The sequence below is a fragment of the Ambystoma mexicanum genome, chromosome 4p (genome assembly GCF_040938575.1).
Source record: "Ambystoma mexicanum isolate Mex_15411 chromosome 4p, UKY_AmexF1_1, whole genome shotgun sequence".
Classification (NCBI taxonomy): Eukaryota; Metazoa; Chordata; class Amphibia; order Caudata; family Ambystomatidae; genus Ambystoma; species Ambystoma mexicanum.
The window spans coordinates 81,400,985-81,427,933 of NC_090927.1; the positions used below are offsets into that span (position 1 = coordinate 81,400,985).

General features: G+C 45.7%; 1 protein-coding gene across 2 annotated transcripts in view; it reads right to left on the bottom strand.

The window, feature by feature from the left end:
• LOC138453016 (vomeronasal type-2 receptor 26-like) overlaps nucleotides 1-26,949 on the bottom strand; it is a 980,057-nt gene that overhangs the window by 319,956 nt on the left and 633,152 nt on the right. The window lies entirely within an intron of this gene.

The following is a 26,949-nucleotide window of genomic DNA, read 5'->3' on the forward strand; positions in this document are numbered from 1 at the left end:
TTCTATCTCCATATTTATACTCAGAGCTTACCCAGCTCTTGTTGGGAGGAGCACTGATATACGTGCTTTTGTCCAGGATCCTTAGAATGGCCCGACTATTAGACACTTATTGGCAGCAGTAATGACACAGATCAGACTATTACGTGAGCATCTTACTGGAGGTACAGATGGTCCTGTCTAACGACGATGTACACAAACTACTTGCTATGATCTTTTACTATTTGCTTCAAGTTCATCCCTACCTTGTTTGGCGAGTCACCAACACGTTTGTGTTCATGCGAGATCCTATAAACCGTCCAGCAATCAGCTAGTTGCTTGTGGAAATCATAGAACAGATTCATCAACTACGGGAGCATCTGATGAGTTTGCCTGAATAAAATGAGTTTTTCCTTCCTTTAAAGTAATTCAGGCAAACATGTGGTCCATAGAGCCTATTGCAGGTCCAGAGAGTGAGCAGAGTTAACGACGAGTGGAGAGGCATCGATGGTGTAGCCTCATGTACTGGATGCACATCATATATGCCTGGTCTACGTTTATCATTGTTTTTCCGATTCTGCTAATTCACATTGTGCATTTCATTGGTCCCAAGAAAGCAGTTCATTTGATCCTTCCTACTCTAGTTACCTTGGCAGAACTAAACATTGTGAGGCAGCCAAGGCCTTATGGTATTGCCCTAGATTATGTAGAGACACCTGATTCTGTGGCAATTATCCTTAGAAATCCTTATGCAGGAAGAATGCTTATAGATATCCTTGCTGAGCGCCAGATAGAGATTCTGAGCAAGAGACAAAGAAAGAGACCTAAGTGTAGTACAAAGGAGGATGATTATAAATTGAATGATCATTTGGATAGTACAACACATTTGGGGAACAACATGGTGTATCAGCATATGAAAGATGTGGGAAAGAGTAATTCTGAGGAGGATTGTTATGTATGTGCACTCCTGCCTTGTGCTATGGGAAAGTCTAAGATATTTATAGCTATTGAAATAGATGTTCAAATGGCTCATTGTCTTACTCACCTTGCACTCTGCCTTACATAAGGTAAATTCCAGGGCCGAGCAGCATCTTTGATATGGGTAACAGAATGGTCAGCCCCAGATGAAGATGACTATGTGCAAGATATAAAGACAAGAGCGAGATGCACCAGAAATCATGGGATAAGATATGAACAGCCTAGCATGAAGGGATGAGGAATTAAATGGGAAATAAACAGAAGACTCAATTGTCAAGGAAAAACTGATGAAGAAGTTCGAAACTCCAAAGAAAGAGGCCAGATGCAGATCTGGGGAACAGTGCGCTCTCCAGATGGATGGGAAGAAGGTGTGATAATATGCAAGGCATATGCAGTAAAGGGATTGCACAAAGCAGCTATAGAACATGCAGAATGATTGTGCAAACTTCTATGGCCAAGGTTTGCAAAACCTTTTACATGGGTCGAAGACAAAGTAGGTCCATTGCATATAGTGCCTTTGGCTAGTGCAGAACTATGCTTCAGAAACATTGTCATGAGAAAAGTTGGAGAGCATTCAGCTATGCGGGTGAATCTTTGATGTACCAGGAATGAAGGACGGGACATCAGTGATCATGGATCACTATTGGGCCTGTGGATCCAGAGTTTACATGAAGCTGCCCAGAGATTGGGGAGAACTATGTTCTATAGTGATTGTCCATGTTCCAGCATTGGAGATCCCGAAAGAGTGACCTGAACATTAGGTGAATTTTCAAAAGCAGATACTTACCTGAGGAAAAAGAGATCTGCTGAGCTCCTGAATCGAATGAAGTGGGAGAACTATTTCTCAGCCAAATCGATAGAAGTTTTTGATGCCATTTCCTGTGAACACAGATTGTTCAGTCAGACTTCAGCAATATTCACAACCATCTTCATGCCTTTGATCCATGGGAAATACAAATAAGCAGATGGGAGCTTATGCAGACGATCAACACCACCATAAAGGGTTTCAATGCTATCAAGGAGGAGCTGAGAACCATAAGACTAATGACTCTTCAGACTAGATATGTCCTAGACATGATTACAGCTATAGAGGGAGTTGTTTGTGCCAAAATCGGAGAATCATGTTGCACGTTCATACCTTCTCATGACAACGAGAATGTCACCTTGACAGAGGCCATAACGTTGCTGATAAACCTACACAGCAAAATGGAGGATGAAGTGGAAGACATTGGTGATGACAGCTGGTTTGGGTCAATATTCTCGAGGGTTCCACAATGGATGGTGAACATTTTCAAGTTACTTGGACCTCTGTTGGTGAAGATCATGTTTGTATTCTGTGTGATCAGAATAATAATCGCACAATGCAAGAAGACTGCAAAAAAAGCAGTCGAAATGAAGATTGTGATTGATGTCGAGCCAGGATTTGAACCAAGAGAGCTGACAAATGAAGAAATCAGAGACTACGTAAAGGCCAGAATCCATGCACCTTAGACAATGAAGTTCCTGTACCCAAAGAACCACAGGAAGTAAGTGGGGAGATTGATCTATTGCATCCCCAGTGGACAATGCATGCTTATGAATTGGAGTGTTGATGAGCATGTGAAATCAGCAGGATGCCTGAAGGGAGTCATAAAGATATGGGTGCCAAAGAAGCACTTTTTCAGATGAGGATGTCTTGATCTGAAGGCTGATGAGAGAGTGGTTTCAGAAAATTTGGGGGGCTTTTTGAGCTTGGATAGGGCTGACATTTTGCCATAAGATAAAGTTGACAAGTAAGATAAGTACATTTCTCTTATTCTATTTACTTGTTGAAATGTATATGTATATATATTTATTATTGTGTTCTCGAAGGTTGATATGCAGCTTATATGTATAATATCCTTTTTTCTCTCTTCCTCTCAAACCTTTTCCTCAAGCTTTTAGGTTTGGACTTTAAATTCTAGTTTGATGTTTGGAAAGCAGGAGAGGGAGTTTGAGTCTTTTCAATATAAGAATTTAAGAATGTATTGGTTGTACTTTACTTGTAGAAATTATTTTTATTATTTTTGTTATTATTTGAAATTTGAATAAACTAGTTCCAAACAATAAAAAAGAGAATATCAGTGATGCAGTGACTTGACATGGACTTTAACAAGCTAGCCACAGCCATGACGCAGTTGCTTAACATGAACTGGAACATTACTGAACAGGGGACACCATAGGCCCCAGCTCACCGTACCCACCAGGCCTAAAGGGACTTGGTTTAGCCCCCGTCATCTGTTCTCCTATCTGTAATATCTGCTGGATGGGGAAGAGCAGGCAAGATTGGCCCAAGGGACCAGTGGGAGAGAACCATTGGGACACGTAGGCCGGAGGTTAAAGCCAGGGTCAGGAACCAGGAATGTGTGGGTTGTTCGGGTTAGGTAAGAGGAGGAAATGGCAGACAAAGAACACAGAAGGAAGAAGGATAGTGGGCAAGTGTGGGAAGGTGATTTTCAGAAAAGGTGAGGTATTGGGTTGTGAGAGTGAGAGTGGTACTCTGTTGTGGGTGTGTCAGAGCTGGTTCAGTGAAAGCAGTGGTGAAAGAGTAGGGAGTCAGTGGAAGGTGACTGAGGGCATTAAAGGAGTGTGACTGAGTAGGAGGTGAGGTGGATTACTAATGGAGAGGGGGGAGTAGTAGCAGAGGGGAGAGTAGTAGTAGAATGGAGTGAGGAGGCAAGAGTAATAGTGCTGTGTTAGTCCCCATCCTTTAGAAGGTAAGGAGGAGGGGTGGATGGCAGGGGATTTACCATGCCTTGTCTGTAGCTGTCAGACATGTCCCAGACAGACTTAACGGTGCAGGGTGGGATGCGGGTCTCTCCCAGATGAGAGATGAGAGGAAGTGCCGTTCTGAGATTACTGCCAGTGGCAGAGCTATCAGTGCGGCGTTCCCTCTCAACACAGGAGCGCTGCGCTGACAGCCCCACCGCCGACAGGGATCTCAGCATAGGATGGAATAATATTGGAGGGTGGAAGTAGATTGTAGAGGCAGAGAAAGAGAGACATTGGAGGGACAGAGAATGAAGACATAGGGAGAGAGGGAAAAGAAGGTGGGTGGAGTTGGAGGGAAGAGAGTAGAGTAGGTGGAGGAAGGGAAAGTGAAAGATACAGGGAGAGGGAGGAATTTTGGGGCACAAAAGGAAGAAGACAGAGTGTCTGGAAAGCACCTCCACAACCCTTAGAACTAACCCAGAAGTAGAGTAGGTCAGACCTTGGAATCCCTGAAGGAGTTAAATAGTTGAGGCATTTGCCTTTAGCCCTCACGATCAGGCAGTTAGAACCTAGATAGTAGGGGTTACCAATCAGTAGATACCAACATGAGGAACAGGGATGCCTGAGTTAGCGATGGCCTTGCTATCTCTAGATGAGAGAGAGAGCCACGTCCCTTAGAGCCACTTTCAAGAAAATCAATTTAAGCCCTTGAACTGTCTTTGGCGGTTGGCGCATTATTGAGGCCATCTGTGACACTCATCTATGTTCACTCTTGATATTACCAGGTCAGATTTTAGGTCCATTTTGCAACTCCATTCCTAGATAACTAAACTCCTTCTCTGAAAACCCTACTAGAGGTGGGCATGCCACAATTGTCAAATGCGCAGCACTGTGGTGATTCTTTCTCAATACAGACTGCCAAATGCTGGGATTTACTACCATTCCAGATCCGGAAGCTCAAGGATGACATTTAAGTTCAGAAAAGGCCAGAAAGCTTGGCTGTTTTCTCTCTGGTATATGACAACTGTGTGAATCATCTGACAACCTGAACACCTTTTATGCATTAATGGCTGACCCACCCTTCCCGATCGTCCAATATTTAAGCTTTAATGACTGAAGAGCTGCAGATCAAACGTCCACGAGGGGGTTGGGGAAGCTGGCGCATGTACTAACTCTGAGGGTAATGCTCAATTATAAATGTACAGAGTTGTGTACCACTTCAGGGAGCTGGTGCTGCACAGAAAAAAATAAGTGCAAGAGAATTGTTGCCACAAGACAAGTGTTGTAGCACCCATGTAGGAGTAGGTAGGAGTGCAAAGAGATGGGGTCTTTTGTTATTATATAGATTGGGCTTTGCTAGGTAGAGCTGTAGGTCTTTTTATGAGCAATATGTGAACAATAGGGTGACCATCTTTGTGTTAGGCCATGGTAGAAGATGCATTTTCAGCCAGCACTTAATAATTGCTGCATGCTCCATTTTAGCTGTATTTTATTTTCGCAGATGAGCAGAAATCCACAGTAGTGAAGGTCAGGATGACAGAGGATGCCAAGCAGATTTTATTCACGCTGAAAGGGAAGATTTTTCTCATGGTAACGAAATCCAACTGGAGCGCTCCCAGAAGATAATTCGAAGGCCAAGGTGCTGGGCGCATGCAGACCCAGGCAAAGTTTCCATGGTAGAATTAATAATATAGCAGGAATTGCTATCCAGCAACGGTGTCTTGCAAGGTTTTTATAGGCAAACAGGCACCAGATGTGAGAAGAGAGGTGAGGACGAGGCTATTGCAGAGAGGCGAGAGAAGAGGGAGCAAAACAGAGGGACAGGATTCATGTTCCAGGGGTGCAACAATGTTTGTGGCTTTGATGATGTCCGCGCAGCACATCATTGATCCGGGTTGGTGGAACACTCTTGCTGTCTCCAGGCACAAGGGTTCAATTAGCTTTCACCAGCTTATCCACCTGTATAGGGAACTGTGCCAGAAAATCCTAATTCAGAGTGTTCTGCCATTCAGCACATGCTGATGTCATTGAGGGATGGGATGTTTAGTGTCATGACGGGGTGTTATGGGTTCTATCCACCTCAGAATGCACAATGTACAGGATTCTTAGGGTATCAGTGACTAGCATCCCATCATGAATTCGAATTGGCTCAAAAATGTAACTAATGTAGATTATGCTAATTAGAGAGTTTGTCGCATAAATATTGTAGCCCGGATGATTTGGACAATAAAGCTGTGCTTCTTCTTGCATGTGTACACTCTCATTTTGATTGTGATTAATTTTGTATTTTTCTCGGATTTCCCTTTGGGACCACACTACTACAAGTTATAGCCCAACGGCTGCACCGTGTGTAATGGGGCATGAAGACCGTGCTGCAAATGTATCTACCTTCTTTAGATATATACATCTCATCAATAACCAAATGGAGGAATTCTCTCAATCAAAAACTAAGACCACTAATCTCACAGATGAAAATCATTTTCAGAAAATATTGTACATTTTCTGTTATGCCTGCAATAGATTACAAACAAACTTCTAGGACTGAGACAATCTGGGTTTAGACCTGGACACGGAACAGAGACAGCCCTATTGGACCTAAAGATATAAATGGACCAATTTAAGGATAGAGGAGATCTTTGTATCCTTCTCCTACTAGACCTCTCTGCAGCTTTTGATCTGGTCAATCATAATATTGTATGCAACCATCTCAAAACTGCTGTACACTTCTCTCCTGAAGCTGTCAAATGGATTGAACCCTTTTTGTCCAATCGTACGATGAGAGTTTTCTCCACCTCATCAGCAGCCACACCAGCCCCAGTAACATGTGGCATACCGCAAGGCTCTTGCGTTTCACCACCATTGTATAATACCTTTACTAAATTATAATTTGACAAACTAGACAAAATGGGCATTACATATACCAATTATGCGGACGATACACAAACACTCACACCTATCACAGTCTGCTATGATACAGACTCGGAGAATATCAACAAAATCTATCTTGCCATTCAGGCCTGGATGGCGCAAAATGGATTATGCCTCAATGATGACAAGACAGAGTTAATTCTAATAGGAAACAAAACCAAGGTATATAATCTCCCCAAACATTACAATTCCTTCATTATTGATGGCAATACTATCAATGCCGCCAACAAAATAAAAACTTTGGGGGTCTACATAGACTTGTCTCTCACACTTACTAGGCAGGTTAACACCATTGTTTCGTCAGCAGCCTACACCTCTAAACTTATCAGACTTAGCAGACCTTTCCTATCGTCAGACAATAGCATCACATTAGCAACAGCATTAATCCTCTCAAAGATAGATTACTGCACCTCCCTATTTGCAGATATTAGCACCAGAAACATAAATAAAACTCCAAATAGTACAAAATAACGCTATTAGGGCTGCAATGAAGATACCCAAGAATGAGCATATCTCACCTACCAGACGACATATTCACTGGCTACTTGTCCAAGACAGGATAACATTTAAAATCCTCACCAACACCCACAGGGATATTATAAGTCTTCCCCTCCAGCTGTGCAGGTGCTTTGAGGACTTCATAGCCCGTAAGCATCTGCCCCACTATTTCTGACAGGGGAACCCTACCCACCCTGAGGGGAGTGTACTGCCTACCTTTTTGTCATAATGAGCCTTATTAATAAGGGAGTTAAAAACACAATTTTGGCACTGGGGGTACTATAATATACACAATATATATAGACTGCCTTCTTTAATTACACTCTACCTTGTTACCCCTTCTTGGTGATCTTACTCAGCCACTTATATAAATAAAAATGTTTAAAATGAGATTGGATAATAGTAGTAGACAATAGTGAAAGTAATATTACATTTATAATTCACAGTTAAGTCATTCTAAAACACATTTCACTTTACAATCTGCCAGGAAAGAAAATGGAGACAGATATAACTTTCCAAAAGCTACAAAATCTAAAAGCAAACAATATTGTTAAAAAAACAAAAGAATGGCTACTCCTAGACACACACACAGAGCAAGGCACCACGGCCTGCTTAGGGCACCCATAGTCTGGCTCCCTCTTCTCACTGCCAGGCAGACCTAGCACAGCCCAACCCTGGCACAACACAGCTACTGTCAGCAATGGGGCCTCCAGAAAAATGAATGACAAATGAGTCGACCAACGGCCATTAAATAAACATACAGTACACCTGTGCCAGGTTCTGCGAGCAGCAGTGGACACAATGGCAACGGTCAGCAGGGTCTGATTGGCTTGTCTAAAATGCCGAACAGCCAAGCCCTTCCGCCCACCAAGGGTGATCAGGGGAGCGTAAGTACCTGGGCGGTACACCCCAAGGCGTCAAGTGCTCCAGGCTGCGAAAACACTGGTGAGACAGCCGCTGGCTTGAAACAGCCGAGCCCTTTTCCCACCACTTACTCTCCCCTCTACTACTAGTTTCCCTCTCCACTCTCCCCTCTCCAGTCTATTTATTTATTCATTTTAATGTTTATAACACGCCACATGCCCATGGGCCTCAGGGCACACAAGAAGAAGACAAGACAAAGACGGACAAGGAATCAGTAGCCGGGAGATAGAATTCGGAAAGCCCCTTACTTATCCTGGGTTAAGATTGAACAGGTGATGTTTGGCTTGGTTCTTCAGCAGTGCAAGATTGTTAACCAAGCGTATAGGCCCAGGAAGCGCGTTCCAAAGTAGTAAGGGATCATGGGTATCAAAATATGTCTTCCTGAAACGCACCAGCTTGTATCTGGGCTGAGCGTGTGTTGTCCGACGACCAAAGTTGTCTCCCTGAGGTGAGAACCTTGAAACGGTCCTTTAGACATTTGGTGCTAGCACTGGACTGGCATTTAAATGACATCATAAGAATCTTGTGGGTGATCCTGTGTTTTACTGGTAACCAGTGCAATGTCCTACGTGCATCAAACACATGGGCGCTTTTGGACATGCCATGAATGGCACAAATTGCGATGTTCTGTGCAACCGCGAGTGGCTGTGTATTTGAGAGTGCTGTTCCAGCCAGCAGGCTGTTACAGTAGTCAAGTCTGGAATTCATTAATGCTGTAGCTAGCAGAGCGCACTTCTTTACTGAGAGAAATGGGCGAATGCAATTAAGTAACTTGCAGATGAAGCCACAAGAGGATCGAATGCGAATGTTAGAGACATGTGGTCTCATGGTCAGTTCAGCGTCAAGGATTACCCCTAGCATTTTAACTTTCTTGGACACGTTGATGATATTGCCAGCAGTAAAAAAGTTGTCAAAGGCAGGGTTCCGTTTATTAAGGCGAGGACTGGATGTTACAATCAAGAGTTTGTTTTTTTTGCAGTTCAGGGCAAGGGAGTTGTCTGCCATCCACGCCTGGACTGCATTATAGATTTTGTTTATGGCAACTGAGTCCTGTCCATAATTCACGCTCAGCTCGAGGATGACATGGGTGTCATCAGCATAATTCATAAACTGTACACCCAGAGTGTCCAGTAAGTTGAGCAGGGCCCTAATGTTGACGTTGAACAGGATAGGCGAAATATATGAGCCCTGGGGGACACCACATGTATGAAGAACAGGGGAAGAACTAGCTTCGCCCACTGATACATGAACAGACTAAGGCCCAAGGAATGAAGAGATCCATTGTGTCGCTTGCTCGGAGCAGTGTACCAAATCCTTGAGCCTTGCTACTAGGAGAGAGTGGTCCACTATATCGAAAGCTCCAGAGATATGTAGGAGCATCAGCAGGGCGGGATGATCCTATCCACTTTGCTAGTCAAGGTAGATTTGAGGTCCAGCATAGCGTTTTCCGTCCAATGCTGAGCTCTGAAGCCAGATTGACGTGACCCCAAGATGTGATGATCTTCAATGTGTCTCTGTAGCCGCACGCATACCAATTTGTCCATGATCTTAAGAATAAAGAATACGTTACTTACCAACTGGTAATGTTCTTTCGATTGGATGTTCCTCTAACGTATTCCACATCTTGGACATTACATTTCAAAGATGTAGAATACGTTGGAGGACACAATCCATTCGAAAGGGACGTTCATGATTGGTTTACTACTCTCCACTCTACTACTACTTTCCCTCACCACACTACTATTACTTTCCCTCTCCACTCTGCCACTCTCCCCTCTCCACTATATTACTACTCTCCACTCGACTACTACTTTCCCTCTCCACACTCCTACTACATTCCGTCTTCACTCTACTGCTACTTCTCTTTATGCACTATTCTTCCACTTCCCTTCTCCACACTACTTCTGCTCCGCCCCTCACCATACTACTATTATTTTCTCTGTACTACTATTACCCCCTCTCTCCACTACTCCTGCCTTCTCACCTCTCCCTATGGCCCTCTTATTACTCTGCACTCAGTCTCTTCTCACCCTTTGAATACACTACTATTCTCACCCCCCCACTTCTCTCCTGAACTCTTCTCCTCGCACCCCACTTCTGCACTCCTTGCTACTATCCTTACTATCTTCTGACACACTCTACTTGTGGGGTGAACATACAACCCCAGAGTGACTGAGATTGAGAGGCCATGCTGGGCGCCTACTCTGAAGGCTTATGTAACACCCATTGGAAGATGCAGGCCAGTAAAAAACACTTTTTTTCCAACCTGAGGCCTAGTAAATGAGCGAGAATGGGCCTCTTTCAACTTTGTCAAAATGGACAGGCACTGAGCTGAAGGAGAGTGTGACACAGAACTGTAATATTGCAAACGGTGTCCAATGGAGTCCAAAAAGACATGTGCTGCTGCAGATGCTGACTTCGTGTAAACTGGGAAAAGGCACATTTCGACAGATCCAAAACTGCAGCAGACCACATGGAAAGAATAGCTACATTGAAATACTGCGCATTTGGAAGATGAAAAGAAGGAATGCGGCCTTCATTTAAGAAATAAAGCTGAGTGACAGATTGCATTTATCAGGGACAAAGAGACTTATTACATCACATTGTTAAGACGGATTTCTGAACTCTGTCCTGGTGGCGCAGAAGTTCAGAAGGCCAACCTAATTACTTGGAACAGGGTAACCTCTGGACAAGCCAGACCAATCAAGGTAGCGATCGCGGCGGTCAAGACTAGGTCTCAAGAGGGGTGAGGGTGACTGAAAGCCCGCAATGAGCACACAAAGCAAGAGCGCTTACAAACTACTCCAAACAGTTGTTTATATCAAAAATAGATACACATTTATTATAAGGCCTTGAAACTAATAACCACAGTAAAAGCAGCAATATACAACGATATTAAACCAACACATACACTATCCACCCAATATATATACAGAATACACAGTTTCACAGCATTAGCAGCACGAAATATGTTATCCACCTGCAGGGGAAGGAAAACAGGCAGTGCGAACCAATGCGTGTGATATGTCCGCCTTCTGAGGCCCCTAACTAGATGGTAGTTCAATCCCTACGAAGAGTGGAGCCTAGCGCTCAAAAGTACCTGCACACGCCGGTGCCAATGGGCAGAAGGTGAAGCTCTTCGGAGGACGTTGGACAGCTCTGTAGGGTGCCCTAATGAAGGAGAACACGGTCCGCGACTCTAGCGCAGCCTCCACTGTGAGGCAGAAGTAGGGCGCGAGTACGGACAAGGGGAGCTGTATTTACAGCGGGGAAAAGCAAGGGGCACTGCAGGAGGGCGACCAGATCCTAGCTAATCTACTCACCGGTCCCCGAAGCAAGCAGGCCCGAGCTTCTCCTCGATAGATGCAGCTTCTGGCAGGTTCTGAAGAGCAGGGAACGTCTCGTCGTCGTGCAGAGTAAAAAGACGTCCCGATCGAAGAATCCTGCACAGTTTTGTCGCCACGGCAGGGCAACGGAACGGCCGGGTGTATTCAAGCCAAACGAGCACCGTTCACCTCTAGCTTAGGGTTGCTAAGCAAACGAAGCGTGTGAGCGTGCCCCGGACTCAGAATACCACCCAACCTGTCGGCGATTACAGAGCAGGACTCCTTAGTAAGCTGGTCAGTCAACTGGATGGCCCAGAGACACTTCCGAAGGCTTACGGCAGGAGTTGATGAAGGTGCCGGGAATAGCTGGTCCTGCTATTCCAATAGGTCGAAGCGCCAGTACAGGCCTTCTTGTTCGATCTTAGGTGGAAAGGGCTTCACCGGACGACAGCAATGAGGAGCAGAAGTTCTTCAGGGGGTCACCAGCGATTCCTCGGTCCAGCCTCGTGTTCGCAGGATACTTGGCTCCTGTATCCCTGGGTTCGTAAGAACTCAGGAGATCGACATGGTAGTGGTGTTTCCAGCTCCCTCTTATCCACGGTTCCCTTCGCGCCAAAACGGAGGGGAGCCAATGGGAGATCCGCTCATCAACACACATACCATACGTGGACCAATCACGGACCACAGTGGTCCCAGGCATTCACACCACCCTAGACTCTCTGGCACCCAGGATGTGTATTGGGACCAGACAGCCCAGCCCACATCCTGGGGGCACTCAAACGACATGTAGAAGCCCGCGAAAGCAACCGTGTTTCGCGGGAAACTACATGCCCATATAAGGAAGGCCCCGGGTCGCCTGACCCGGGGGAAGGTAAAGGGAGCAAGACGGACAGTGGACGAGACAAAGGAGCCTCGTGGTCCGGCCATTTTGGGTAGCCGGGCCACCCTTTTGTGTTCGCGGCAAAAAGGTGCTCAGAACGGCAAAAGGAGCTCAAAATAAACCAAATGATCGCTGCCACCAGCCCAGTCCCTGAATGACTTGCACCGATCCAAAAACCATCCTACAAGAGTGTCTAGGGTCTGTAGAAGGCTAGAGACCCAAGAGAGCTGTAACTTAGCTTACAGTGCCCTCTTGTGTCGTGTTGCACTAAAATGGCGACACGATAAAAGAAACTACGGGAAACAGCGTTCCCCGGTACTGACTGTCTTAAGGGCATGTCAGTTTCCCCGTAAGAAAGGAGCGAAAGCCCAGAGGAGTACGGCAGAAGGCTGCACTTCTCTGGCAAAGTCAAGAAAACAGGTTGAAAACAATAGCAAAAAGTTTAGGGGTTGCCACATGGAAGGAAAGTTCCCTACAATAACGAAATCTTTCCTAACACTCGCCCCTCCCAGACTATGGACAGGGGGAACTAATCCACCCCTGGATGAGTCTCTTGTTCAGGTCGGTAAAACATTCTGGACAACCCATCAGCATTGCTATGTTGGACACCTGGCCTATGCTCAATAGTGAAGTCGAAGCCTTGTAGACTTATGGACCACCTAAGCAACTTTGGATTCTCCCCCTTCATGTTCATTAGCCACTTTAACGGCTTATGGTCAGTCTGCACAGTGAAGTGGGTCCCATAGGGGTAGGGCCGCAGCTTCCTTAGGGCCCACACAACAGAGAAACATTCTTTCTCTACCGTGGACCATCTGAGCTCTCTGTCCTTAAGCTGGCGACTAATAAAACCGATAGGGTGTTCCTTACCCTTCTCATCTACTTGTGATAGTACAGCTCCTATCCCAGTGTCAGAGGCATCCGTCTGCACGATAAAAGGTCTTTGATAATCAGGGGCCCTGAGCACAGGGGCCTGGCACAAGGAGTCTTTCAAGCCATTGAAGGCCTTCTCACACTCGTCAGTCCAAGTTACCTTCTTGGGTTTCTTCGGAGTTGTGAGGGCAGTCAGAGGAGCAGCTATGGTGCCATAGTCTGCCATAAAATTGCGGTAATAACCCGTGAGTCCTAAGAAGGCTCTCACTTGGGTTTGCGTAGTGGGGGTAGGCCAGTCTTGTACTGCTTGTACCTGACTGAGTAGAGGCTGTCTCCTCCCTCCAACTACTTCATGTCCAAGGTAAACCACTGAGCCTTGTCCATTTTGGTGAGGGGCCACTCGGACACCCTCAAAAGAGCTAACTGAAGGACTGCTTGGGAACAGGTCGGGGAGAGGTTCAGACTCCTCTTCCTCAACATCTGAAGCCAGTAGCAGTGCTGCGATTTCGACGCTTGGGCCGAAAGCCTTCAGCCTATTCACGGGAAGCACTTTTGGAGCCTGTCCAGGCCTTCCAAGGTCCACTGAATAGTTAACCTCACCCAGGGGCTCCACCACTGGGTAAGGGCCTGACCATTTGTCCTGTAAAGCTCGAGGCCTTATGAGATTCATGATCAGGACTTGCTGACCAAGTGTAAAGTTGATGAGGGAAGCTTTCTGGTCGTACCAATGTTTCGCCAGCGCTTGCCCTGCCTTCAATTTATCACTAGTCAAGCCCATCAGAAGTACCATCCGTTTTCTGAGCCCTAGCACATAATCAACTACATTGGTAGCAACAGGGGGAGTGGGCATCTCCCATCCCTCTTTGACGATGGCTAAGGGTCCCCGTACGGGATGACCGAACAGAAGTTCGAAGGGGCTGAAGCCAACACCCTCCTGTGGTACCTCTCGGTAGGCAAACAGCAAGCATGAAACAAGAAGATCCCATTTTCTTCTCTGAGGCTCCTCCAGAGCCCCAATCATGCTTTTTAACGTCCTGTTAAGGCGCCCCCCCAGACCATCGGTCTGGGGGCGGTATGCAGAAGAGAACCTGTAGGTGACCCCACATTCTTTCCACATAGCCTGCCTATACTTCGACATAAAGTTGCTGCCATCATCCGGCACAACTTCTTTAGGGAAGCCAACCCTAGTAAACATGCCGAGTAAAGCTTCTGCAACTGGCTTGGCAGTTACAGTTGTAAATGGGACGGCCTCAGGATACCTGGTTGCATGGTCGACCAGCACCAGGATAAACCTATTGCCTGAGGATGTTTGCGGGTCAAGGGGACCAACCATGTTGATCCCTACCCTTTCAAATGGTACCCCCACAACTGGGAGCGGTACCAACGGAGCTTGGATTGTCGCACCAACCTTACCAGACAACTGGCAGGCGGCACAACTCCTGCAGTGACTTTCTACTTGCTCCCCCATCTTGGGCCAGTAGAAGTGCATGGATAACCTTTGCTTGGTCCTCCTCATACCAAGGTGACCAGCAAGGGGAACGACATGCGCCAACTGCAGGAGGAAGGGCCTAACAGCAAGGGAAACCACCAACCTCCTATGGTCTCCTTCTGTAGACTCTGTGGGCTCACTATAAAGGAGTCCACCTTCCTGGTAAATCCTTTGCAACCCAGGAGGTTCACCCTCAAGCTGGGAGCAGGCCTGTCTCCTTAGGCCTTCCAGAGATGGGCACTCACGTTGGCCCTTACTGAAGTCGTCCCTATCAGGACCTCCTTCAACTAACAAGTCTTTTAGTTCAGGATGGTCGTTGGGGTCGAACACTTCAGGCATCGCCACCTCCTCGTCAGGCTCGGGCGATTGACCAACTCCCTCCACCGCAGTGGTAGGCGAGCTCGGGGGAATATTCTCTTTCCCCCGTCGGGACTTGTTGACTCCTTTCGCCTTGGGTTTCCCCTTCGGCTGGGGCGGCGTATTGGACTTGGCCAATGCTGCCCGTGCTTGAGACCGTGTGTAGGGCCTTTCGGCAGTGTCTCCTACGAGCCCTAAAGCTCTGAGATCATTGCCCAACAAGACCTTTCCCGGGACGTTTCTCTGAATGCTCACTGGAATCCTAACTGCTGTACCATTTAAAGTTAGATTAACAGGGATCACGGGAAACATACGGAGGGGGCCGTCAGCCAATTTAGTGGGCATCAGAGGAGCTCTGGCAACTTCCTCTGAGTCTACCAAGGTAGAATCCACTACAGTTCGACTGCACCCACTATCCCTAAGAGCTGGAGTATCCACTCCATTGATCAGCACACTGTCTTTAAAGTAGTGCTTGGTATTATCCGGAATCCTAGCATACGCCTCTGCGACTTTAGGCTCCCAGGAACCCAGGGACACTAAAACTACCTCAGCCTCGATCCCGCTGGGAAACGAGTCTGAGGAGAAGGACGCTCCTGTAATCTCTTCTTCCTCGTAGGAGGAGAAGGCCAGATTAGCGGAGTGGACCCCCAAAGGTTTAACCTTACACCGGGGATCCCCCTTCACATGGTCAGTTGCTCCACAAGAAAAACAAGCCCCATTGGGTCTGTTTACGTAGGGAGGCTTATTATAACCAGAGTTCTGTTTCGGAGGCGAACCTCCGCTACCCTGTGAGTTCTCGTATGGCTTACCCTTATTTTTCTTTTTGTGGCCCTTATGGGAAGAAGATTTAGCAGATTCCCCACCCTCCATATCTTTGGACTTTTTCCCTTCCTCCTGCTTACCAGGATGAGTTTTGTCCTTATGGGACACTCGATGTGACACCCATAAGTCTGCTGCAATGGCCAGCTTCTTAGGATCTATCTCCTTCGAATCGGCCAAATGCTGCTTAAGCTCCGGGGAAGAAGAAGCAAAAATGTGTTCCAGCATGACCAGATTGATCATGCCTTCGAAGGTAGAAACCTTATAACCTTCAACCCAGCCAGTCAAGTTTTTCAGGGACTCAGCTACATACGACACCCAAGTACCACCTTCCTTTTTCTTATACTCTCTAAACCTTTTCAAATATTGGGTCGGAGTCTTCCCAAACTTTAAAATGAGAGTCTGCTTCAACATTGCAAAATCAGCGCGCTCAGCCTTCGACATTTCCATAATGGCACTGCAACCAGAATGGGGCAGTCTGCTGAGTAACCATGCAATCTTATCCGCATTATCAACCTCTTGAACCTCGCATGCATACTCAAACGCATTCAACCAGTCCATAATGTCATTTCGTTCCTCATACACACTGAGCAGATCTTTTGGAAACCGTGGATGAGAGGAAGCCCCAGAACCATGTCCAGGACCCTTGGACCCATTTGCGAACTGAAGCTTGGCCAGTTCCAACTGGTGATCCCTGTCTTTTTGTTTTTCTGCCTGGTCGATTTTCAGTTTGGCTATGCTGAATTCAAGCTCCTGCTGCCTAAACCGCAGCTCTTGCTTCTTGAATTCAAGCATAGCCTCCCCATCAACACTGGCAGAGGAAACGTTAGACATTACATCCTCCCTGTCCTCGTGGTCGTGATGGATCAGTGCAGCGGCAGAACCGTCGGTTCTGCCAGTGAGAGCAGCCCCACCACCTTCTGCACTGTCCTCGGAAGTTATAGCGTCAAGCTGCGCTTCTTGCCACGCCACGATTCTCTGGATCATTTCCAATTTAGTGCCTTGAGAGGAAACCCCTCTCTCCGCACACATCTTCTTCAATGTTTCAGATTTCGAAGCATTTAAGGTTAATAAAGTATTCGTTTCCATACTGTTGATAGGACTATGGCCTTTTTAACGTTATATTCAATACTTTACTGCGTGTCCTGGTTGGAATAACCTGAAAACGCCTTAGCTCGTGCGCAACACTGGATACCTTCAGTCGTATCCCACCGCTGCCACCAATTTGTTAAGACGGATTTCTGAACTCTGTCCTGGTGGCGCAGAAGTTCAGAAGGCCAACCTAATTACTTGGAACAGGGTAACCTCTGGACAAGCCAGACCAATCAAGGTAGCGATCGCGGCGGTCAAGACTAGGTCTCAAGAGGGGTGAGGGTGACTGAAAGCCCGCAATGAGCACACAAAGCAAGAGCGCTTACAAACTACTCCAAACAGTTGTTTATATCAAAAATAGATACACATTTATTATAAGGCCTTGAAACTAATAACCACAGTAAAAGCAGCAATATACAACGATATTAAACCAACACATACACTATCCACCCAATATATATACAGAATACACAGTTTCACAGCATTAGCAGCACGAAATATGTTATCCACCTGCAGGGGAAGGAAAACAGGCAGTGCGAACCAATGCGTGTGATATGTCCGCCTTCTGAGGCCCCTAACTAGATGGTAGTCCAATCCCTACGAAGAGTGGAGCCTAGCGCTCAAAAGTACCTGCACACGCCGGTGCCAATGGGCAGAAGGTGAAGCTCTTCGGAGGACGTTGGACAGCTCTGTAGGGTGCCCTAATGAAGGAGAACACGGTCCGCGACTCTAGCGCAGCCTCCACTGTGAGGCAGAAGTAGGGCGCGAGTACGGACAAGGGGAGCTGTATTTACAGCGGGGAAAAGCAAGGGGCACTGCAGGAGGGCGACCAGATCCTAGCTAATCTACTCACCGGTCCCCGAAGCAAGCAGGCCCGAGCTTCTCCTCGATAGATGCAGCTTCTGGCAGGTTCTGAAGAGCAGGGAACGTCTCGTCGTCGTGCAGAGTAAAAAGACGTCCCGATCGAAGAATCCTGCACAGTTTTGTCGCCACGGCAGGGCAACGGAACGGCCGGGTGTATTCAAGCCAAACGAGCACCGTTCACCTCTAGCTTAGGGTTGCTAAGCAAACGAAGCGTGTGAGCGTGCCCCGGACTCAGAATACCACCCAACCTGTCGGCGATTACAGAGCAGGACTCCTTAGTAAGCTGGTCAGTCAACTGGATGGCCCAGAGACACTTCCGAAGGCTTACGGCAGGAGTTGATGAAGGTGCCGGGAATAGCTGGTCCTGCTATTCCAATAGGTCGAAGCGCCAGTACAGGCCTTCTTGTTCGATCTTAGGTGGAAAGGGCTTCACCGGACGACAGCAATGAGGAGCAGAAGTTCTTCAGGGGGTCACCAGCGATTCCTCGGTCCAGCCTCGTGTTCGCAGGATACTTGGCTCCTGTATCCCTGGGTTCGTAAGAACTCAGGAGATCGACATGGTAGTGGTGTTTCCAGCTCCCTCTTATCCACGGTTCCCTTCGCGCCAAAACGGAGGGGAGCCAATGGGAGATCCGCTCATCAACACACATACCATACGTGGACCAATCACGGACCACAGTGGTCCCAGGCATTCACACCACCCTAGACTCTCTGGCACCCAGGATGTGTATTGGGACCAGACAGCCCAGCCCACATCCTGGGGGCACTCAAACGACATGTAGAAGCCCGCGAAAGCAACCGTGTTTCGCGGGAAACTACATGCCCATATAAGGAAGGCCCCGGGTCGCCTGACCCGGGGGAAGGTAAAGGGAGCAAGACGGACAGTGGACGAGACAAAGGAGCCTCGTGGTCCGGCCATTTTGGGTAGCCGGGCCACCCTTTTGTGTTTGCGGCAAAAAGGTGCTCAGAACGGCAAAAGGAGCTCAAAATAAACCAAATGATCGCTGCCACCAGCCCAGTCCCTGAATGACTTGCACCGATCCAAAAACCATCCTACAAGAGTGTCTAGGGTCTGTAGAAGGCTAGAGACCCAAGAGAGCTGTAACTTAGCTTACAGTGCCCTCTTGTGTCGTGTTGCACTAAAATGGCGACACGATAAAAGAAACTACGGGAAACAGCGTTCCCCGGTACTGACTGTCTTAAGGGCATGTCAGTTTCCCCGTAAGAAAGGAGCGAAAGCCCAGAGGAGTACGGCAGAAGGCTGCACTTCTCTGGCAAAGTCAAGAAAACAGGTTGAAAACAATAGCAAAAAGTTTAGGGGTTGCCACATGGAAGGAAAGTTCCCTACAATAACGAAATCTTTCCTAACACACATCATTTAAGAAATAAAGCCAAGTGACAGATTGCGTTTATCAGGGACAAAGAGACTTAATTACATCACATAAAATGATAACCTTTAAAAGGAAAGGCCTATTTGGTTTTGTGTAAACCTGAACACTGGTTTCTTATGTAACTATGGCCTATCTGTGTAAATAGTACCAAATGTAAAATTACAACCTGTTCTAATACGGTATTAAAGAAAGAGTTTATTTCTTGCTAGAAGGCCCAGATGCAATGCAAAATGTCATGAGTAAACACATCTCGTCAATTTAAAATGCTATCTTATCAGAATTATGCATGTAACTGGCTGCTGTTGTTTTACCCACCGAACTGAAATTTGGTGAATTGATAGATTGTAAAATTAATGTTTGAGTTGGGAAGTGTCCCCTTTTTAGTTATTTGGGCTCAGGAGCAAATCGCAAAAAAGAAGAGGTCCTTCCCAGGTGGGCATGCTGAAATAGAATAAGGATCTAGTGATTAAGAACAAAAATATAGAACTCAAATATATATATGTTCATGTGTTTATCTAAAAAATGAGGGTAGCTGCCATGTTGTGAGATTTTTCAGCACAATGAAAAGGTAAACCCACCTGTCATTTTGGGATGAGAAATCTTTCAATCCCCTCAGCCTACATCATACACACCTCCCAAATCCTTGTCCTATCAGCATGCAGTGGGCATGTGGTGGGAGGGGAAGAGAAAGAAAGAGCTAGCCAATCCGTATTGTGGGAATTATTATAATGTGTAAGCGTCATCAGCCCAATATAATATAAGTTTTCGGTCTGAGAGGGATGGTTCCTGGATTCCGATTTCTGCTCATGGAGGTTGATCTGATTCTGGAGTCTAGCGAGGAACAACTTGCAGAGAGACAAGGAGAGCTACCAAGACTATCAGGGTGAACCTTGCCTGGAAACCTGGGAGCCCTATCTGAGAGGCCTATCTGGAGGGACCTTGCTGTGAGAGGCGTGATGTGAGCTGCCTACCAAAAGAGGGTCCAAACAATCTGGCTGGCCTCCTGAGCTAAGAGCAGAGATCTTCCATGTAAGTAGAGATCCCAAAGCTATCAATTTTGTGGGGAGCTACCTGCCTTAATATCTTTCCATTAGTTTGTAGGGGGTGAAACTGGGTAGGACCTTCACACATTTTATTAAATATAACTAAAATTAATTTGCAGTAGAAAATCACTCTATACGTGAACTGCCTGTCTCAATCCTTTCGATTAAATTGTGGGGTAGGGGGTGGAAACTGCGTAGCACATTTAATTAAAGTTAAATCAATTAATTCCGATATAGATAAACCACAGGATGAGTTTTGTTAGAGTTTGAAACTAACAAAATTCATGCCCACTGTCTTAGAGCCGTTATAGACCACAAAGACTTGGTTGTCTGTTTTTCTAAAACCCCTGACTTCTGTACAGAAGGGGGGTCCTGAATCCCAAAAGAAGTAACTCAAAAATGCTGCCTTTCAAGTGAATGTAGAGGATGTAAAACGCATTTTCCTATTAATTTCAAACCAGAATCACAAAGCTCTGCATCTCATTTTCATGTGTGTCACACAATGATTTTCCCATTTGAGTTCCTTTCCCTAACATTATCTTTCTATTAAAAAAGCCCAAAACGATGTTCCCACTGTATTTCCACTCCCTGTACCTTGCCTTCAAACCAAAGGGGTCATATCTATTTGATGCCGGTGTATATTGCGACTGCAAACTTCAAAGGTTTACATGAGTATTGTAGGAACTGAAGGTCCATTAGACATCTGTCAGTTAATTTGTGCAAGTAATTTGAAATTGTGGTATTGTGTAGTCCCACAGCGTTGGTGGCTGATGTTTTTGTGACTGTTCTATTAATTTTGATAAAAACTTAAATAAATATATATTCTTACTATACACTGGCCCGGTTCCTAGCTCATTGGTGGTAAAGAGGGTATTTTCCAGGGGTACAAAACAGGTTGGAGGCCTCACTAAAGTTGAATCTGCAAAGTGCTTTGTTGTGCGCCACCTTGCTTGAGGGCGGAGGAACTCTGTGAGTTGAGATTGACTGTCCAATATACCGTGACAAATTGGGGGCTCGAGTCAGGAATTGGTTGAGGGTCTTCAATTGTCACTTTGCAGTAGCAGAAGACTATTGATTTGGGTGTAATTGCATTGCAGTGGATAGAAAGTAGTGGTGGCATTGTTAAGGTATGATATGATATGATATGATATGGCATTTGTAACGCGTCTATACACAAGTGTTTCAAAGGTATCATTCAGACTTGTACCGGGGGTTGCAGGGTGTTGTATAGATAAAACAGTGTTGATCTTAAGTTGTCATTATGAGTGGAAACTAAGCAGTAACAGGGTTGAGGTGTATGCCCTTGCATAGAGATGGTTGTAGAACACACTTCAAAATGAGCACCATAGAAATTAATTTGGCCAGGAAACATCTCCTATCCAAATTATTTATTGAAGGCAAATGGCTAGAACAAGAGCATGAAATGTGGCAAGCCAGAATGACGCAGGAGGTTACCTCTGCAGATGTTGACATTTAGCAGGATGGGGGGGCTGTTACATCAAGCCCTGAAAGACTTTTACATGACACAAACCAGCAAAGATGAGCAAATGAAAATGGTTCAGCTCACAGCATACATGTATTTCCATATGCTGAACATCGAAGAAAGACACCAGAAGAGTGTGGCCTCTGTGAAAAACGAGGCTGGGCTTTTGAATGAAGCCCAGAAAGAGCTGAAACAATTAGAAGCGTAAGTGCAAGCGAGCAAAAATTCAGAGTTAAAATGAGAAAATATTATTCAACAGCTATTGGATGATTTAACAACACAACAGCAGGCAAATGCAGAGCGCAAGACCCATTTTCTGCACTGCAAGTTAAGTATACAGAATGTGTTGAAAATCTGAGCGCAAGTCAACACAGATTTAATGAGCAGGTATTTCATAATGAAGCTTGCATAGAGGGCATTCTCACATTTCAATCCCGGGTAAGGCAACTGAAGGCTGAACAAAGCCAGTTAATTATCAAAAGGGTTAACTCTCAAGGTGAGTTTGATCAGATGAACTGAGATCTGAACACCTTGAAACAGCAGAGAGAGAAGGTGAGGTAAAGAAATAACACGTTAAGTCAAGAGAATAGTGCCCTGGTACAGGAAGTGTGTCAGTTAAGGATGGACGCAGAGAAAAGTGAGTCATGTTATCAGGAACTGAGTGACATTAGGCTAGCAAATGCAAAATTAAAGGAACATGTGAGGCAAGCAGAGGTTGACATTGCGCACGCAACACAGGCCAGAATTGAGCAAGAGGAGATCAGTCTCCTGAAAAAGGAACGCTCTGAATATGCACAGGTGATGCACGCCTCACAGAAGGAAAGGGAGTCCTATGGTAAAGAGAACAGGGGACTAAGAGACTAATTAATGGCATAAAGTAAACAACTAGAAGCCACTCCAGAGCTGCTGCCAGTATTGAAAACTCAGGCCTCTGCGTACCAGCAAGAGATAGGGACTGAGAAAAACAAACATGAATGGGTAGAAAATGAAACAGCCAAATATAAACTGGCTTTGAGGTACCTTGACCAGTCAGGGGATGGAAAAGCGTTGTCTGATTTCAGAGTGATGACCTCTCTACCGGGGACCTCAAGCCAACTCACCACCTCATATGTACAGAGTTCAGCTGACTTCATGCATACCACTTCTCAGGAACAGGGAAAGATGAGACAGCTCGACTCACCAAGGCCTAGTCCAACTGACCAAGAAGGCCAGTCCTTATCTGACATGGATGAGGGTTCAGGGTTACCAAACAGAAGGGAATGTGACCAGATCAGTGGGCCCTGGGAATTCAAAAATACTCTGGCATGTACCTCTGACCAGGAGAGCTCCTATGATGAAAAGATCAGGGAGTTGGAAATGAAAAATGAAAATGAAGTTACAAAGGGACCACTGGTCTGCTTTGCAGAAAGAGAAGAACCAGAGTTTAGGCCTCAAACGAGCATCTTAAAAACCTTAACAGATTCAGGGAGGTGGGGGGAATTTCCCACCATCCCTGGAAGGAGCGATGAGGAGGATGAGGACTCTCTGGTGCGAAAAGGGGAGTACCAGGGAAATTACCCTTTTAGCCTGCAGCGCCACAGGAGAGAAGAGTCCAGGGACCATCATTCTGGGGGGGTTTTCCAGTCTCATAGAGGTAGGGAGTACCTAGAGGACAGGGAATGGACCACCAACTGTAGGGTACATTTATCTGTCAGCAAAAATCCTCTACATCACCAAACTGCATTTCAGCAGCTCCAGCAGAATGGCTGCACTGGCTCTGTTGAGCATCATGGCATTGCACCAAAACTGCATTTGCTGTCACCAAAATAATGGCTGCGCTGTCTTTGCCAAGCACATATGGGGCAGGATGGAACATGGACCACCCCGAGAATGGCTGCCAGTGTTTTACTTATGTGCACCAAAGAAAAGAATTGGAAAGCGTGCTGCTAGCTGCCAGCCTCAAAATGTCCCATTGAAAAAGGAAATATTTTGCATTTAGAATTACTGTGCCCTGATGCTCTTTTCCACCTTTCAACAGTACACAGTTTGTTCCAGTGAGATCCAGCCATGTCACTTCATATTCAGGTTGTGCTCCAGCATAAGGGGGCATTTCTCACTGAATGACAGGCTGTGTCAGGCAAGACCTGTGAAATAATAAAGAAACTTTACTACAAGCCGTACGGAAAAATGCTTGACTGTTGCAACAAAATATCACAGCTAAACTCTTCACAAGAAGCCCTATCTCTCTGTGCTTATTTCAGTTTCATTGGACCCTTGCTTTGAACAGATTCCTGTGCAGTAGAAATGGACTATGGCCATGGAAATGCTCAGAATAAAGATACCAGGAGAAACCGCATTTGAAAGTGACAGCAAAAGAAAATTAGCCATGTGAAAATGGTGCTTTTGACAAACAAGAAAAATGTCTGTTTAAAAAGTGTAAGTTGAATTAAGGCCCTGTCTCTGCATAGAGATGTGATGGGGGGTTTGTTTAAAACATATATAGAACATTTAATGCCCACAGGTTTACTTTCTGGGTCAGGAAAGAAAATAAATACATTTATTGTGAAACCAGCAGGACAGGTTTTGAGGCCCTTGGCTTCAAAGGACTTGCGCTTCCTGGGTACATGATCTACCTCCCCCCAAGTGTACCAGCATCTGGGGTATCTGAATAGGCAGGGGTGAAGCATTTCACGCCCTCGTCCAACTCTGTGGCAGTGCTTCAACTTAGTACAATGGATTTCTGGGACACCTAGGTGTGAATTGTTAAATAGCACCTCCCCTCAACTCAAACTGAGGAGCTTCAAAGACAACTCCAGAGCAACATTGGATTCACGCTGGCTAAAGCCTGCCATTTGACTGGGGGTTGGGAAGTATGCCCTTATTTGGAAGACAATACTCAGCCCATCTGGGGCAAACGACTGTTCTGAATTAAAAACTTTAAGACTTTTATATTTGCAACTGGAAAGCGGAGGACTGCAAAAGTTTAACAGTTTAAATGTAATTGTTGTGGCAGGAAAACAAGATATTGGGCCTCATTACGACCCAGGCGGTAAGTTACCGCCTGGGCCGTGACTTTACCACCATGGCGTAAACTACGTTTACGCCATGGTGGTTGGCGGACTTACCGCCCTATTCCGAGGTTGGCGGGGCGGTAAGTCCCCAATCCCCATTTACCCTTCCCCATTCCCATTTTTGCCCCATAGGGCATAATGGGAGTGGGGAAGGCGTTAATTACGCGACCGTAAATTACGGTGGCGTAATTAACAACATGGTCCCTTAGCGCCATGGATTTTAACACCTGCTAGAAGCAGGTGTTAAATCCGCCATGGCGCTAAGGGACCTCGTACTCAGGCGGTAAGGGTCGGCGCTGTTTACGCCGGCGTAAACCCCTTACCGCCTGAGTCGTAATGAGGCCCATTGTGGCTTTTCCTAGCATGCTGGGGAGGCAAACGCCAGGAAATTGCAATTTATGGGAAATGTATACGTGGTATAACATTGAAATGTAATGCAAACATGCTCTGTTATAATAGGTAAAATTGTAGGATTGTAAGTGAAATATTTCCCAACAAAAACTGCGAAAGATTATTAAGGGCTAAATGAGACCGCATAAACTTGGGAGTTGGAATGCCATGCTCTGTGTGAAATATGTAATCTGCCTATGTGAATTTCAAAAGTGCCACAACTGTGAAAAGGTCCATTTTTGTGTCATAACTGATTTTGGCAAAAATTAATGTGGAATGGCTCTCTACCACATAAAAACACACCCCAAAAAACTGAGTCCCCTCCTTCAGTCCAATCTGCTTCTAGGAAGGAGGCAACATACATAGACTGACCTATACAGTTGTTAGAGGCATGCCCAGCCTAAACCTGCCCCCACAGTATAATCATGTGATGTCATCCACCTTATATAAGGTAGAGTCCCACAGAGACAAAAGGCTCCCTTCTGAAATTCCCAGCTCCTGCACATCCAGATATTTCATATTCATCTGCAAGATACCAGATCCACTGCCAGGCCAAAGCATAGCTGCCTTTATCCAGGCAGAACCATTGACCCAGAAAAACCCCATTAAAAATCCCAATAACTCATGTAGAAGGCGGATGAAGCTGTGGTACCCTCTTTGGAGACTATCCTGTGACCAGACCAGGCCCAGCTGTCGCATTCTAGGAGAGCCTTCCGTTGTGCCGTGACCAGATCCTTTGAGTCCAGAAACACGGTTGGCTGTCCCAAATTCCAAACTCAAGTGCTGATTGTATCACCCCATCCCATAGCAAAAAATAGCATATCCAATTTTAATACCTTGCCATTTGTACAACCCTATAAGTAATCCTGAAAGTTCACCAGTAATTTGTTAAAATTGTCAGAACCCTCTGTGCATCCTGTTCCTTGATTTCCCGGTGTTAGCGTTATTTTTCCCCATCCCTACAGTCCATTGCATAAATCCTTAGTAATATTTGGAGTAAACTAATGAGTTCCCCCTTAAGGAGATGCGCGGCGTGAGGGGGGTTAGATGGCTGCTTAACCTTTCCCACGGGCAGTGTTTCTCTTATTGATAATCTAGTTACGACACATAATTGTAGTAGCATTTGTCATCTGCCTTCTGAGATCTATTTTCCCATTGAGAATCTCATCCTGCCATTAATGTAGAGTCACTCTTTCACTTTCATACTATCCCTGTTATGTGCATCTGTCACTCAGCATAAAAACCGCATTCCAATTCTGTCTATTCCACCCGTTTTTAAAACCGTTTTGACATTTAAACCTGTGAAAGTAAGAAAATGCAACTTTTCCACGTGTGATTTGGCTGCACTATGTTTTCACTTTCAGGTTGACTTTTGGAATTGTCTGCCTGTTGTTAGGACATTGCTTGTAGTCTGCTAGTGTTTTTAAATCTGTGATGGTGCTATACTTATATTTACCTCATTTATTCAACCATACATGTAAAACCAACATTTACTAATGCCGAGTGCTATTTTGTGAAATTGCAAAGGTTCTTAAATGGTGCCTCCTATTTCGTGGGGGAAGGTCGGATTTCACTTGCTGCTCCTTTCTATCCAATCAAAATTCGGTTAATAGGGGTTTTAGGGAGTATTGCAAGGGGAAATCTTAACGGGGGGCTATCTACCCGAAAAGTAATATTGCTTCAATTCATTCGTGCTTTGTATATGTTAGAAGGTCAAACTAAGTGTATTCTATCATTTCAGTGTTATTATCACCCCGCTGGTGATTGCTGCCCATATTAAATTTGTGTGATTTTCTTTCAATTTCAAAATAAATAAATATTGTTTTATCATCCTCCGACCTGATTCATAGTCCATTGTGGC